The 16,709-nt window shown below is 47.3% G+C and overlaps 1 protein-coding gene across 4 annotated transcripts in view; it reads left to right on the top strand.

Moving 5' to 3' along the window:
• Positions 1 to 16,709, top strand: part of PPOX (protoporphyrinogen oxidase) — an 867,939-nt gene that overhangs the window by 798,199 nt on the left and 53,031 nt on the right. The gene's annotated exons all lie outside the window — the stretch shown is intronic.

Here is a 16,709-nt window from a genome sequence, read left to right as displayed (position 1 = left end):
TGAGGACAAAGGACATCAATAACAGAACTCTTGGATGTTAAGGCTCAAATGGTGATGGGAGACAGACTGAGGTAACAGAGACATTGCACACAATGGGTAATGTATGTTGTGTTTGCCAAATTGTATGCAAGCTAGGAAGCCATTGTGATGCTGGAGACGAACTTAAGATAATATTGAAGACTGTACTAGTTAAACCTGGTGAACATATTTTGTAGTGTCACATTTTATACCAGCCAGTAAACCTTAGCAGCTGTATGGAAATCGATATGTTCCTGACAGCACAGAGAGGCTGCAAATCATTCTTTTAGACAGTGACAGGAAATTGCAATAAACATTCTGCTTTACAATTATGTGGTTATAAATCTTTCACTTCAATACATTTTTTTCACTTCAACTCTCCCTCTGTTTTGCTCCATCTCGATCGTTCCTCTGCCTTTGGCACGATCAATCATGCCATCCTCATAAATTGTCTCTTTGACACCCTAGGCATCACGGACCGAGCACAGGCCTGGCTGACCTCCTTTGTCTCTAACCAACCCTCCCAAGTGCAACTTGGCCCTTTTATCTCCTCCATCTCTTTCTCTACCTGCAGTGCCCCTCAGGGTTCTATCCTATTGCCGTGGTTCTTCAATATCTACCTTGCCCCTTTGGCCCGCCTTCTCTCCTCGCTTCAAGTGTTATGCTGATGACATACAGCTCTCCTTTATGCTTCAATCCTCTACCTCCTCCTCCTCCTCTCTCATACCTGATTGCCCCACTGCTATTCTGGCACGGTGCTCTGCTAATGATATCTGCCTTAATTCCAGTAAGACAGAGATCCTTCTCATTGGGACGCCTGCTCCCTGTTTCCCTCCCACTCTCTGGCTGTCCTCCTTGGGTCCCCTCCCCTCACCTTCTTGTGAGGCAAAAGACCTTGGTGTCACCTTCGACTGCTCTCTCTCCTTCTCTCCTCACATCACGGACCTTGGCAAGAAGTCCAATTTTCAGCTCCATCTCCTCAGAGGCATTCTTCCTTTCCTCACCTTTCTCCAGAAGCTCAATGTCTCCAGAGCTCTGGTTTTCTCTAGACTGGACTACTGCAACAGCCCCTTCCTCAATCTGCCTCTTTCCTCTCTTTCACCCTCTTCAACTAATCCAGAATAATAATAAAAATAATCATAATAATTTAACATTTATATAGCGCTACAAACCCTCAGGTATCTGAATGCTGCTTATTATTACCCACAGTGTGTGGTGCTCATTTATCAACCTCAGAAGGATGAAAGGCTGTGTTTGGCCCTGCCGGGATTCAAACCTGCATCAGCAGGCTCTACACAGATGTCAAAGCGAGCGCTCTACTCGCTGTGCTATCGGACCGGCAATAGGGCTGCAAGACTTTTATACTTGGTCTTAAGCCCAGGGACCACATCTCTCCAGCCCTAAAATCTCTCAACTGTCTCCGGCTGACTGCAAGGATCAAATTCAAGACCCTTTGCATTATCCACGAGCCGTTCTGGGCCTGGGACCTTGCTACATCCAGCTTTCACTCACTAAAAACCTCCCTGCTAGAGTTCTTCGGTACTCCAGCACCATCTCTATGCAGATCTCCAAGCAGAGAGTGGGTGTATATTTGTTTCTTCAGCAGGAGCCTGCCTTCCTGCCCGCCTCTGAGACTTGAGCCGGATCTCCTTAAGTTCCAGAAACTTCTCAATACTTTCCTTTTCTCCTCTTCCTTTCCCCCACCCTCCCTTGCTAATGTCCCCCTGCCGCTGCGACTGGTGCCTATACCTTTGAGTCCTAAAGGTGCCAGGCCCTTCTCAACCAGTCTAATCCAGCACCCCTAACCAGCACTTGTCCTTGGGCACCCTGTACGGACTAGCCTGAATCTGGCCCACCCCATCCATCGCAGTAGCTTTCCCTTTCCCCTGGTTTCCTTTGGCACTTGCCCTCCTTGGCTCCCCTTAGCACTTGCCACCCCCTTGGGCCCCTGCCTCCTGCACATCCCCCTCCCCCTTTCATTCTCCCAGCCCTTTCACCCTGACCTTACCCTCCCCTGCACTTTTGTCATTGCATTTGCATTGTCCGAATGTCACAAGGCCTAGTAAGACCGCTATTGTTGTTTTTTTCCTCTGCCCGACACCCCCCTTTTCTGTCTTGTGGCTCCTGGAAACATTTGTGTGTCATACAAATGTCCAATAAATAAATAAAGAGCTAGCAATGCAGTCTGTACGTTTGCGAGCACTCATGACCACGGTGTTGTACGACCTTCCTTGCAAATATAGCACGCGAAAACTAAGATGGCTCCTTTGTACAGTGCTGGGGTATGGGACCATGTTAAACGTTCTAGTTAATAACAATAGATGTTTAAGTATGTGGGTTTCTTTGTTATCAACTTATTTATGCCTGGCGACTTGTTCCTAGGATCCTTTCGGTTATGTGTCGCGCTTGTGAGATAATCGGAGGGAACAAGAAACCCGACCTCCGCTCTCAAGGAATAGTTTGTTTCTCACAAATGACTGCGTCACACTTAGATTTTCGACACAGAATCTAGTTTGTTTAATTATGCTGTACCAATCATACTGAAAAAGCCCATACAGATGACACGTGTTTCGCCACTCGGGTGCCTTTCTCAAATCGGGGCATTTGCTTTCCTCAAATTTATATATTTTTCTTTGTTGATACAACATCATTGTACATTATATTCATGACAGACATGGTAGGTAGGGTGTAGGGGAGGATTTGTAGGGGTTGGATAAACAAAACAAAAATGGAAAAATAGAAAGGACCTTGTAAGTTATACAGCATTCATATTACAAAAAAGTCACCAGTAGTACCAGCCCTTAAGATCATATATTGTTTCCAAAAAATACCCATAACACCATGATTCATGATTTAAACTTCATTGTTTCATTCTCATGATATCGTTGTCACAGCATTTGACCGACCATGTACCATGCCGCTTATTACAAAAATAATATATAATTGGAATGACTGGGACCATATTGTTACATCATCCATGCTCCCAAAACAATCCCATACTCATCGGTAAACACAAGCTAGTCTCTACAGTCGTACATTAAATACTTGTGTGTTAAATTTTACCTCCCGGTAATCAACTTTAGAATAGAATTACACTCTTACAACATATGCGTATTCTGCATTGCTCGGTTCATAGCGTGTCTATCCATGGGTTTAATCCCACCTGTAAAATTATGTACTTCCTGTTTAAACACGTATCTTGTGCTTATACTGTGAAGCTACTTAACCTCTCTCTGCCGTACAGTCTAGCTCCTAGGTCTTCCCAAGTCACGTATCTTATTCAGTTTCAATAACATTTGTTGTTTGTTATGAAAAAATAGTTAATGCCACAGGCTGTACCCGCATCGTAACTTGTCAATATTTCCTTTTACCCATCTAATTGTCTCCACATTTAAACGTCTGTCTCCAACTTGTTCCATAGATAACACTAGTAACAATTATACGTTACTTGTCACGCATTAGTGATTTTGCTTTAAAGTCAAAAAACGGTTCGGATAATTGGATCTACATCATACTACTATATGTTTTTTACAATCTGAGTTAAAATATACAGTTTAAGGCATTCTTTGACAAGTACTTGTGCAAATCACTGTTAAGGTCTGCAACAGCGCTTTTCACTGCATTAATGGCGTGAATTTTTTATTCAGATCCAAGTGTACAATCAAGCATTGGTTCAGACCGATATCAAGATTTTCCAATCTTATTCATCTAACTTTGCTAAGCATATAGATTCCCGTGCTCAGGCTTATGGTTGCCTTACATTAATGGTTTGATTTTTCATGAACATGTCTCTGCGCGTCTACAGAAGCCGACTCTCCACAGTAATATATTCTTGCTAGCCAGACGCGACCGTCTTCTATTTCCATTACTGTCGTGCGTACGCCATATTTTGGGAAAGACCATGGTTGTTCATAAGTACATCAATGTAATTGCTCCCAACCTTCCATTTATATCGGTCTAAAGGCTAAGTTCAGGCCAGTGATAAAGCCTGATTTCTCATGAAGAAATAATCAACCGTACTATTTGATATTTAGAATCGATGCACTGTTTCGAAAGCTCTTCTTATATAAATGTAATATTTGTTTGTGTATATATTATTCTGTTCCTCTGCTAGTTTTAGTTTATAAATATTAAATCTATACATTTGGATTCTCCAAGCAATATTTCCAATACTCACCTTATCAAATCAAGACAAATATATATTAACCCCTTCCTCTGTTAGTTTCTCTGTTAGAATTATGAAATCTATACATTTGGAAAAAGCATGCATTCACGAGCACTTGAGAAAACATTTCTTACTTAGGGTTAGTAAAAAGGAAAAAGAGGGAATTAAGATTTCAATATGAAGGACTAACATATCCTAAAGCTCCTGTTTTGTATTCTGTATCCCTTGGTTCACTATATATGAACAAAAATCATTACATACAGTTTACGGTGTATACTGTCCATTAACTGAACTCGGTTCCATTTCACATTTAGTAACTCCTTCGTATATTCATAATAGACCTATATCTCTTTTTTAATGTTTAAAATTGTATTTTATATATTAATAAATGGACACGTCTACATATTCTATTTGTGTCTTGATTTTTTGTTGCTTTTATGACTACTGTCAAAGCTATTGCTTGATTGACTACTTTGATAGTTAAAAAAGATGAAAATTTTAGTTTACTGTCCCCACTTCCTTTCCTAAATCTGCCTGTAAGTTAGTTTGGATATCATTTTTCCAATCGTCACAATAAAACCTTGCCATCCACCTTTTCCAAAGAGTCAATTTGGGGATTTTGTTTGATAATTAGCTGGGTCACTCCTTCCCCCTTTTTCATATATACTCTGGTTTCTCTTCAAACCGAATAAATCTTTCCCCTATGTAAGAATTATTTCAGCAACCGGCCAGGATGGCAATGACCAATTCCGGAAATTATTTGCATTAAACCGTTTTGTTTAAAGGAGGCGCTGTTGAGCGGCGACATGAGCAGCGCTAGTCTTGTCGGCTTCAGTGTGGGACATTAATGGTGACATATCCTGTGTAGGAAGTCCAAAACAGCAGCTTTTTGGGTACAATATTGGGGCGATCCCCCTCCCCCAGAAGCAATGCGGAGGCTGAAGACTGACGGGAGAGGAAAAGAGAAGACGAATTGGGGGTGGTAGCCTTGCACTCCGAAGGGAGAAAAAAATAGTGTCTACCATGATTACAGAGCCTTCCTGAAAACGACCAACAAGCTTCAGAGGTGGCGAAATGGACAGTGCACAGTGACGCGGAGGAAAAGGCCAAACTAGTGAGGGAAAAAATACAATGCCCAGCGGATTAAAGATGAAAGAAGCAAATGGAGCACATTTGGAATATGGTGAGTAGAACCTGACACAAGGTCTTCCTCTCCCCCATGCCTTGGGTGACTAAATCCACTAAGGCAGATACTGGAACCTCGAGGAGAGACACAACTGGATGGGAGACGGTGTTGCGCCAGAAAGGTGTGAAGGCCAGCCCGGGACTTGAGGTAATCCTGAGGTAAACTGGCAACCATGGGGTAGGGGAATCAGAAGCCCAACAGTGCTAGTGCGATGGGGAGGCTGGGAGAAGCCGAAAAAACCATTTCAGAAGGCATTTACTAACAAAACACAAGTGCAGGGTTTTGTGGGGCAAACAACAAAGGCATCTAAAGGTGACACCGCCGACTGCCCCCGGAACTGCCCAACTGGGCCATACAGCAGAAGAAAGGCACATTGGGGTCACTACTACCTGAGCAATTGTTTACTCCTAAGGGCCTCACTGCAGTAAAGACTTTGTAACAGCAGCGGAACATTTGCAGGGAGGGTAGGGAGAGAGGTCTATTGACTGGGTCTCAGGTCCGCCGCCCCGGCAAGCACAGCCGAACTGTCCTCTCTCCCATAATGTACCAAGCGACGTTTGAGTCCATTTTAGCCAAGACACAGGTCTCACAACGGCACAGAGGAGCCATTGCATTGTATCCGTTTCATCTTTTAGGTTTTATTGGATTGCTGTGTTCTCAAGAAAGCATTTGTTGAGTCTCCACGGGTTTTCTCCCTTGACCTCATTACCTGCTACCCTAATATAAAGTGAAGCGCGATCCGAAATGCCCTGTTGTAAACATTCTGCTTCCCTCACTCTACCCGTCATTGTACATGGGGGACATTAGTACTCCAGCCTCAAAAGTGATGCGTGTGCGTTGTTGTATGTGAAGCATCCTGCAAATACCTCCCTGGAACCCTGCCTAAAGTCTCCTCCCAGGTGGGCAGGGGAAGGCAGACACTTTCAGATTCAATCCACGGGAGTGGTGTACTGCAGGAGGATCACCTGGGTGGAGACAGGTGGCAGTGTAGTTAAGAGATTCCATGGGATGAGACACAGTAATTTTCCCGTAACAGGGAGACTCTTACGACTGTGCCTAAAGAGGTTATCACTTACTGCCATTTTAATGTCTCTCAACCACCTATTTAATCTAAGATGGTAAACCCTAAACTTGTAACATCAAAGTATATTACACCAAAAGAAAGAATCTTTTGGCTTCTAAAATCAAATGCCCTCCTGAAAAAATAATAATAAAACATTTTTAAAAAAGTCTTACAAAAGCACTTGAGTAATTTGGTGACTACAAAGAATGACGGAAATTCTGTCTTCTCTGAATCATCTTCCTCCCGCAAAATTGAAACCTACAGCCCCTCTGTTAAGTTTACTTAGGGAATTAAATCTACCCTTAAAATTACTCAAGAAGTAGACAAATCTAACTTATCAAGTAAACTACATGTCCCAGAATCCTAGAGGCACTGAGACGAAGAAGAGGGCTGAAGAGGCATGTAGATGTAATAGTCAGACAATTAGCATTAACATCCTTTGCAAGGGTCAGGCAATTCAAACTAATGGCTCTCAGCTGAAGCCAATTGCTAAACCTGAGAGGCATAAAAGGCTGCAGCAGGAGAGGAGAGAGGGGAGGAGCTGAAGCAGGAGTTGGAAGGCTGGAAGTAGTAGTAGCAGTAGAAGAACACAAGGCTGGCAATTCATGAGCAAGTGTGATCACAGAAAGGACGTTGGAGCATGGAGACATCAGATTTTACCTACAAGTTCTGAGAGGATCCTGTGTTCTCAAAACCTGCATGGCGTGGCTGCACCGAGGAAGACGTGCTTAAAGTGGAGTTTTCCCCATGTGTGCTTAGTGGTTGGGATTGCAGAGTCGTTACTGTGCTGAAACCGAGGCCCATAGCATAAGGCAAGCCGAGGGGACTGAGGAGTGAAGGAGACTCCCAATTGGCGTGACCGGACCGGAGACACCCATGCTGCAGAAGGATATTTGTCCCAAGTGTGCCCAAAGCAGTAGTAGAAGCTGAAGAAGTTGGAAAAGAGATGCAGCCCGCAACTGCAGTGTTCCTGGAGCCGGTGTGTGAAGCTCGGAGTTCAGGTTCACTCATCAACTGTTACCAGCTCTAAAGTAACTTGCGTAAGTGCAAAAGTGAGTATAAACTGTTTGTTGTCGTGAAAATCCTTTCTAACAATGGAAATGTAACATGCACACTAATATAGAAGAGCCACAGTGTTCGCGTAAGAAGAAAAGCATCTGATTTCCATTGTTTTTTTTTTAATAATTCAGTTTATTACGTTTTAGGAACATAAACAACAAAACAAACATGAATCAAAGGTATAAATCAGATCATGGTAGCAAGGCAGTTTTCAAAAGGCAAAAGAAACCCAGTCGGGTCAGGAGCCATCAGGGATGTGTGGGATAGGGCAGGTAACCAATGTTAACAACTGTACATGTCTGTTTTCAATGGCAGATTTCGGTTAGCGTCCAACCAATTACCCCATATTTTCCCGAATTTGCGGGGGCAACCCCGTGCATTATAAATCCGGCGCTCCGCGGCCACGCATCTGTCCAGCTCATTGCTCCAGCGGTTCACGGATAGAGGGTCGGCAGAGCCCCAGCTAGCCGCGATCAATCTTTTGCCTGCCCCCAATGCCAGTGTCAGAAATATTTTCTCATATTTCGAGAGGTCCACTTCACCTCGGATTCCCAGCAGTATCATTTTGGGGTCCCTGGGGATTGTTGTCGCCAGGGTGACTGCGATCTTGTTGATACAGCTCTCCCAGAAGACCTGTAAGACTCGGCAGTCCCATAACATATGGTAAAACGTGGCGGGTTCTGTTTTGCACCTGAGGCATGTCCCGTCTTCCAGTCCCCCCCATTTGGCCATGTCAGTGCGTGAATAGTATGTGCGGTGGAGGATCCTCAGTTGTATAAGCCTGAGCTTGGAGTCTATGCCTATTTCTCTAGGGGACATCAATGCCTCTACCCAGTCTTCTGGTTCCATTTGACCTATGTCCTTTTCCCATTTTTCCTTGAGCCCATCTAGCTGCGTCGCCCCAAAGGAGTTGAGGGCTTGATAGAGCGTGGAAGTGACCTTGGTGTCAATGTGTTGCGAAAGGATGTTGGTCTCAATGGGAGTATAGGGGGGTATGGTTGTCATATCAGGGAATTGTGTGCGGATGGCGTGGGCCAGTTGCGCATGTCGAAACCGGTCCATGGGTGCGAGGTCGAATCGCTCTTGCATGGTCTCAAAGTCAAGGAGGTGGCCGTCCTGTATCACATGCGCTAGTGTATGTATCCATTTCACGCACCAGTGGCCGAAGGGGCCCATCTTTACAATTTCCGGGAGGAGTGCGTTGTGCCATAGGGGTTGGGATAGTGTTGGTTTACCTTTCCAGCCTATTAATTTGTGCGCGTCCCGCCAGGCCCGGCTAATGTGGCGTGTCATTTTGGGTAACAACGGAGGTTGGTCGTGGGTGGCGTACAGAATCTGTAGTGGGGTTAGTGGGGTCATGCTCTCTATTTCAAGGCGGATGTGGGGGAGTGTGGGCTCTGCGTGTATCCAGTCGTTTACCACCCCAATCTGGGCTGCAAGGTAATAGGTGCGTATGCATGGCAGACCGATGCCTCCCTCCCACACTGATCGCTGTAGCGTTTCAAGGGCGATCCTGGGTTGTTTCCCTCCCCACAGCAGAGTGCGAAGGCGTCTGTCTATGAGTGCGAAGGTGTCTCGGGGGACGGGAAGGGGGGCGTTTTGAAGTACATACAACAGTCTGGGGAGGGTCAACATTTTGAATAGCGCCGCTCTGCCCATTAGTGATAATGGGAGTGATTGCCAGTGGGAGGTGTCCCTATTGAACCGGTCAATTATTGGTTGTAAGTTGAGTTGCAGGAACCCACCCAGTGTCGGGTCGAGTCTTATGCCCAGGTATTTGAGTTCTCTAATGGAGACGTGATATGGGCAGGATTCAGGGATCGCAGACTCGTCTCCCTTGACCAGGAAGTAAATGGTTTTGGTTTCGTTAACCTTAAGGCCTGCAAAGCGCTGGTATTCACTAAGGATGCAGGAGACAATCGGGCAGGATGTGCGTGGGTTACTGAGGTATATGAGGAGGTCGTCCGTGTATAGGGAAAGTCGGTCCCCCCCCCCCCCGTCCCGGCAAACCCTGACCAATTAGTGTTATGCCTAAGCTCAATTGCGAGAGGTTCTATGGCCAAAAGAAAAAGCAGCGGGGAGAGGGGGCACCCCTGTCTCGTACCACGACCCAGGGGAAATGATCGGGAATATCTGCCGTTCACCCTTACCCTGGTCTCCGGTTGTGCATACAGGAGTTTAACCCACGATATAAACGTCTGCCCCAAGTTCATCCGAGCCATGATTGCCCACAAAGCCTCCCATTCTACAGAGTCAAATGCTTTTTCAAAGTCCACTGCCAGGAGGGCCAATGGGGCTGGTATTTCCTCAGCTCTGCTTAGCGCCAACTGGACTCTGCGCAGGTTCATGCGGGTGGATTTGTTGTGCATGAATCCGCATTGGTCGGGGTGGACCAGGGCCTCTATAACTTGCAGCAGTCTGTTGGCTAGTATTTTTGCGAGGACCTTGGCTTCGCCGTTGATCAAGGATATTGGGCGATAGGAGGCACATTCCTCCGGGGGTTTCCCGGGCTTATGTATGACGATTATGCATGCCTTCCTAAGGTCCGGGGGGAGTGCCCCCAGCTCTCTGCTGCGTAGAAACATACGGTGCATGTGGGAGGGCAATGACCCGCCAAGGCATTTCCATGTTTCTGTAGGGAACCCATTAGGACCCGGGGTCTTCCCAGGTTGGAGCTGTGCGAGCGCCTCTTGCACCTCGGTGACAGTGATTTCGGCGTTCAGGAGGTCTGTTTGGCGCTGGGAGAGCTTCGGGATCTCGATCTGGTCAAGGTAACATGCGGGTTCGGAAGACTGTCTCTCGGCCGGTGGAGTGTAGAGTTTCTCAGGACATGAGTTTCAAGCCAGTCCCATGCATCTTTGGGGATGTAAAATAAGTGAGTAGCGCCCTCATACTGGACTTTTAGCAATGCCGGGAAGAAGAGGGCATATTTGATGGATAGTGACTGGAGCTTCCTCTTGACGGAGTCAAAGGACTGGCGGGCTTTTTGGACTTCTTTCGTGTAGTCAGGATAGAAACCGACCTTGTAGCCGTTGTACGTGATCGGGCCCATGGCCCTTGCCATTTGTAGGATCGCATCACGGTCGCGATAATTCAGTAGGCGTGCAATCATTGTTCTGGGCGAGGCACCCGGTGTTGGTCGGCCGGTGGGGACTCTGTGTGCCCTTTCCACCGAAAAGAATTTGGATAGCTTCTTCGGGGCAAAGATATGAGTGAGCCAATCTTCTAGGAAGAGTTCTGCGCTGGGGCCTTCCTCTTTCTCTGGTATACCGAGGATCCTGAGATTATTGCGTTGCGCCCTCCCCTCACTGTCTTCGGCGCGGTTTTCCAGTTGGGTCACTTTTTGGGTAATCGCAGTGAGCTGTTGTTCCATGCGATGGACCGCATCTTCAGTGTTAGACACCCTCTGTTCCGCTTCCCCCACCCTGGTCGACAAGTTGCGGAGGTCCTGGCGTATAAGGGACTCCTCAGAGGATAGGCCACCTATTTTTAGTTCCAAGGACGTCCTCGAGTCCCCAATCGCTTTCATAAGATCTGACAAAGAGATAGAAGGGTCTCTGAGTTCTCCAGGGTTACTCTCTTCTTCTGGGGGTTGAGGTTCGCGCGGGGGCGGGGCCCCCACGGTGAAGAGATCAATCTTGCTCTGTAGTGTTTGCCTCTTGGTTTTCTCCTTTCCCATGCTTCGGTCGGGCTCTATGTCGTTGGGATCTGGCTGCTCTCCCTCGGGGCAGACGGGTGTGTATAGGCCGCGCAAGGTGCGCACTGCGAGCCGCCGCCAAAGTTGCTTTTGGTATGGCCGCAGTGTCGTCGCTCAGCCTCGCTTAGTGGCTTGGTGTATAGTAGGGATGACGTGGGGCGGACTGTGCCCCTTTTCTACCGCCGTTATGGGCAGGCCCTCGCCTGTTTCCACTACATAGGGTGGCCCTCCGTGAGTACTGCGTTTCGGGCGATGGTTTAAGCCACTCGGGGCGATCCCAAGAGAGGGGCAGGGCAGTTCCGCTGTTTACGCCAGGTCTTGAGGTCCACCTCGGACCGGGGGGGGGGGGGTTCCCCACACCCTCAGTGTGGCTGCGTTTGTGGCTCGTGGGTCTATGGTGCAGCTGTGCTCTGTGTCCTCTTGCAGCAGGCTGGTTGCCAAAAGGAGGTCGCGGGGGGGGAGCAAAGCAAACATCCACCCCCCACACCCGTGTACCTTGCCGCGGGTGCCTCTGGTTGCAGCTTGTCCTCCTTCAGCGGGGGAGCGCAGCTTTGGGCTCGTGCTGCCGCTCGACCCCGGGTATTGTAGTCTTGCCGATGAGGGGGCCCCACTGGGAAGGCTGGTGATGCAGAGTCACTAGTGGATCGGGAAGTGTGTGGGCTGTCGGCATCTCGCCCGGAGAGCGCCACGGGACCTTGATCCAAGCGTTGGCCTCGCCTGGGAGCCACAGCAAACTCAGCGTCTCCGGGGGGGAGGGGCGATCCTCTTCTCACGCCCGCGCCGCGATGGCCGCGATTTAACCGCCGGCGGTCCGCGGGCTGGTTCTGGCGTCTCCCGCTCCGGTTTTCCCTCGGAGTGCAGCGACAGCAGCTCTAGTGGGTCTGCCACCGTTGGCGGGCGGTTGAGGCGAGATTGGTTCTCGTGGAGTGGAGAAAAATCAGGATAATAGTAGCGGCCGCCGGGAGCCGTTGAGTTTAGTCCCGCATGCGTCGCGGGCGCATGCGCAGTTCCCTGATTTCCATTGTTGAACAATTTACTGTTGCAGGAGTAGTCGCGTGTCCCTAAATAGAAAGGGAACGACTGTTTAAACCTTTTCGGAAAACTAACGTTGACTTTCACAATAGTTACAAGTGAATGTAGCATCAAAGGAAGGTCGCGTGTGGCCAGTTGTATTTCTCAAAAGGAGTTTGAAATCCTCTCTGCAATATTACATGGAAATACAATCACTTGCAAACCTTAAAGGTTAAATATCTGGCTTAAACAGTGCTCCCATGTGCCTAAATCTGTTTTTCCTATGAAGACTAAACCTTGTAGAATTCAGAACAATTATTCTTTACGTTCAGAAGTTGTATGGACGAGGAGAACCCTTTCCGTAGTGAAACAATTCCTATTTAGATCTATCCATCTGATCTGCAAGGTTATTAAAGGTCCAGTATCCTCTGATACAAGTGTGGCATTGTTACCTGAAGCTGGAAGAGTGGCAATACAGCTTCTGGTAGTTACTGAAACCAAGAAGGTGTGAACAAAACTGGGGAAGTTGAGCTCAGTGTTTGTAAAGATTACACAAATAATCTGTAATTCTGAAGACTGCTGACGTTGAGAGAAAGTCAGTCTTGGGGCAGAGGCAGGTTATACTTGTGGCAGACAGCAGAGGCAAAGAGGCTGCCCTTTTCTTAGAGCATAGGAAAGAAGAGTGCCTTGCTTACCTGTAGAGGTCGAAGTGTCTTGTCTTTCTATGCCTGTCACAATACGGCCATGGAGGCTATGGAAAAGATGGAGGCTCTCTTAGGTCGTTCTTGAGGTTGTCTTACCGCACTAGTCTTTCTAACTGCGGGTCCTTTTAAGGAGGCCACGCCCCCAGCGCGCCGCGTTGCAACTCACTTTGTTTTCTTAAACTTTCAACCTTGTCGCAGTGCCGCTCTCGTGTAAATTCCTCAGAAATGTCGTACCTTTGTTTCCCCCATTATTCCTCCTCCTGTTGTAGCCTTCTCCCTTGTGTTTCTGCTCTCCAGCTCTGCCTTCTGTAGGCGCTGTTTTGGTGCCGGTAATATTTACTTTTGAGCTTGTTTTCGGTTCTGCTCTATATTTCTTCTTGCCCTTTCAACCTGGTTTGGATAGTGCCTTTCTTTTTCCCTCTCCTGCATAGTTCCTTTTTCCTCCCCTCTCCAGCATCGTAGTGTAACGTTACCTTTTTCTCTGCTCGCTCCCTCTTCCTCCCTGTGTTCCATTTCATTACCTCTCTTCTGCCTCCTCTCGCTCGTTTTACCCTTTCTTTACTCGCTCACTCCCACTCGCTCGCTCCGCTACTTCTATCCCTTTCACACTCGCTCTTTTCAACAGAGCCAGCCTATCTTCGGTTCCTGCCTGGCCTTTTTTCCTCCCTGACATTCTGTAGGAGCTTCTCTGGAATACACGCTCCTTACACCCCCCCTAGGATTTCTGGCTATTTTAGTTCCCTTTTCTCTCTTACCTGAAGAGACTTCCGCTTCTTCCATAAGTTTGCTGCGGATGTTTGCACTCATTGGATTGCCAACCAGGTCCACAGCGGCGCCAGACAATCAGCCTCTTCCACTTCCGGCATCAATCTGCTACCGGATCTACGACCTATCAGGGTTTTTTCTGCCGCAATTGGCTTTTTACCTGTTGTAAGGGACGGGCTCCCCTGGGGTCCTCTGGCTGCTTGTACAACTGCTTGTACAACTCACAGTAAGGGTGGCCTCGAGTGGAGACCGTCCCTATCTCTTCGAACGCAAGAAAAGGAAGAAGGTTTCAAAGACAGAGAATAAGGAAGAAGAAACCAAGAAAGATAGAAGGAGAAGGCGGAAGATGTCTGGTTCGGAGAGCTTCTCAAAGGACTCCGGTGAGGAGATACAGGGGGAGGTAACTCCAGCTTCTGACAATGCCTGATAATTCTGAAGTATAAAGTTGAAGCAGAAGAACCTGAACTGTGGTGGTGTATACAACTGTCAGTGGCTGTCACATTGAAATTGGTTGGAGTAGTGGCATACTGTGGAACAAAGGAGTCTGCTCTCACATTAACAGTAGTAGAAGTGTGGTTGTCAAGAAGAAAGGAACAATCCAAAGAAGCATCCTGGAAACTGTACCAAATATACTTCAGAGATCTTAACCAATTGTAAAGTTGTAGAAGAAGTTTTAAAACTATTCTTTAAACCGTGGCAAATAATCTTGGAAAGAAGATATCCAGGATTACCATTGGTGCTATTTTTCTTGGCTGGAATTGGAAGGGGATCTTCTCAACAGAGAGCTGAAGCCTCAAGCCCAGGGACTATCTCTCTCGACAGCCCTGAAATCTCTCCACTGGCTCCAGTTGGCTGCCAGGATCAAGTTCAATACCCTTTACATTGTCCCCAAGGCTTTCTGGGGCCAGGTCCAGCACTACATCCAACGCTCTCTTCCAGAATACCTTTCTTCTCACGCCCTTCGCTCAGCTACCCCCAACTCTCCAAGGGTAAAGCACTTCTCCAGACACAGAGTGGGTGGTAGATCTCTCTCCTCTGCAGGTGTCTCCCACTGGAATGGCCTCTCTTCCCCTCTCAAACTTGAGTAGGATCACCTGAAGTTCCAGAAGCAGCTCAAAACGTTCCTCTTCTCTGCTTTCTCTCTCTCCCTCCCCGGCTGACCTGTCTGCTGTACCGACTGGTTGCTTGGCTACCTTCAGAGTCTCACTGTGTATCAGGCTCTTTCTTGATCAGTCATCATTGCACTGCCTCTGGGCCTACCACGCACTTGGGGGCTGTAACTGTAACCCTACAGTCCTTTGTTCTCCTTGCATTACCCAGGGCTGCACTGCCCTGGCTGCACTTACTCAGAGCATTGCTGCCCTGTTTTCCCCTCCGCTCTCCCTTGCACTCCCCTTTCCGTTCTCGCACTTGCACGATCTGAATGACACAAGGCCTTATAAAATTGTTTGTCTTGTCCTCCCTCTGTCTTCCCTCCCTTATTTTGTTGTGCCTATAAACACGTGTTTAAATGACTTCTCATATCAGAATTGTTACCAGTGGATTTTGGTTTGCTGAACTTTTGTTTTAGCTTAGAACCTACGAGAACTGGTGTACGACTTTTCTTTCCTTTTGAACATTTTGATGAACTGGTTCAAGACTTTTCTTTACTTTTTGAACATTTTTAAGAACTGGTTCAAGACTTTTCTTTCCTTTTGAACATTTTGAAGAACTGGTTCAAGACTTTTCTTTCTTTTTGAACATTTGGGAAGTTGACTTTGGAGAACCCTGGGGAAGTGATTACCCGGGACAGGTGAAGGTCATCCAAAATACTGTTTAATTATTGTTTATTCTTTTATATTGTTTATGATTACCTTTGCATGTTTTGTTGTTTAGTGTTTGTCTATGTTAGTAGTTATTTCCTTAGCCTTACACCATGTAGGGAATTCCCTGATAGAGTAGGACAAGCAAGGATTTATTTGCAACCTTTTTGTTTAATAAAATGTTTAATCTTGAGAAAACTGCAAGCAGTTGTCCGCCTCGCATTGCTGACCCCGCACACGTACTAGGAGAATCCTCTCTCGTTGGGCGGAGGTCCCTCCATGTGTCCCTCAATCCTAATGCATTTATACAGGTGGATAATTTCGAGAGGTTGCAGTCAATTCTCCCTATCTCTGAGGATCTGTCTTTCTCTGGGTTCATTACGTCGTTAAAGTTTCTGTTCCTAAATATGAAATCAGCTTATAAATTGATAATAATCATTGAATTGTGTATAGCATGTCTTTTTGCCGTGGATGTTTCTCCCCATAGTTCCCCCGTTATGAGACTATGGCCCTCATTATAAGTTTGGCGGTAGCCTTGCCGGTAAAATCGGCAGGCTGCCGACAAAACTTCCAAAAAATTCCCCAAAATTACTGGACCCGGTAATTGCCCTTTCGCGGATACCGGACTGCATTCGTGGAGGTCGGATGCACCGGCACCATTCTGAATGGTGGCGGCGCATGTGACATGCTGTGCTCGCGGGAGCCGCTCTGCCCGCCAGGTCCGACCTGGCAGCCAGAAAGCCACCCGTGAACACAACTCGTAGTTTGCCAGTCCAAGAACTACGGTACCGGCAAGCTTACCGGTACAGTAGTTCCCGGACCGGCAAAGTTGTAATGAGGCCCCATATCTCCCTGTGTCCTCCCGCACCACCGTTGAGACTGTGAATTGTAGTGCATGCTTAATCAGGGTCGCTACACCCTTCATTACCTGTAAAACTCAGCATGTTCTACCCTAGGATATTGTTTTCCTCCCAGGAATGGGCAATTTGCCCCAACAAGTGAGTCTTTTGGAGCAAGACAATGTCTACTCCCGTCTGGCCAGAACGTTCCTGATGGGTCCCCACTTGATCTTATTAATTAGACCATTTACATTCCATGCTAGGCATGTTACAGACATTCTTCCCCTATTTGACATTCCTGTATTGCACCTTTCCGGGGAGGGGGCGACATCACAGGAGAGTATCCTGGACCTGCAAGCATACAATAACCCCTTTAGCAACCGTAGCCCCCCCCCTTTTG

Source organism: Ambystoma mexicanum, chromosome 1p (assembly GCF_040938575.1).
Source record: "Ambystoma mexicanum isolate Mex_15411 chromosome 1p, UKY_AmexF1_1, whole genome shotgun sequence".
NCBI lineage: Eukaryota > Metazoa > Chordata > Amphibia > Caudata > Ambystomatidae > Ambystoma > Ambystoma mexicanum.
Note: the sequence above shows the minus strand (reverse complement) of the source record. Positions and strands in the feature narration are given on the sequence as shown.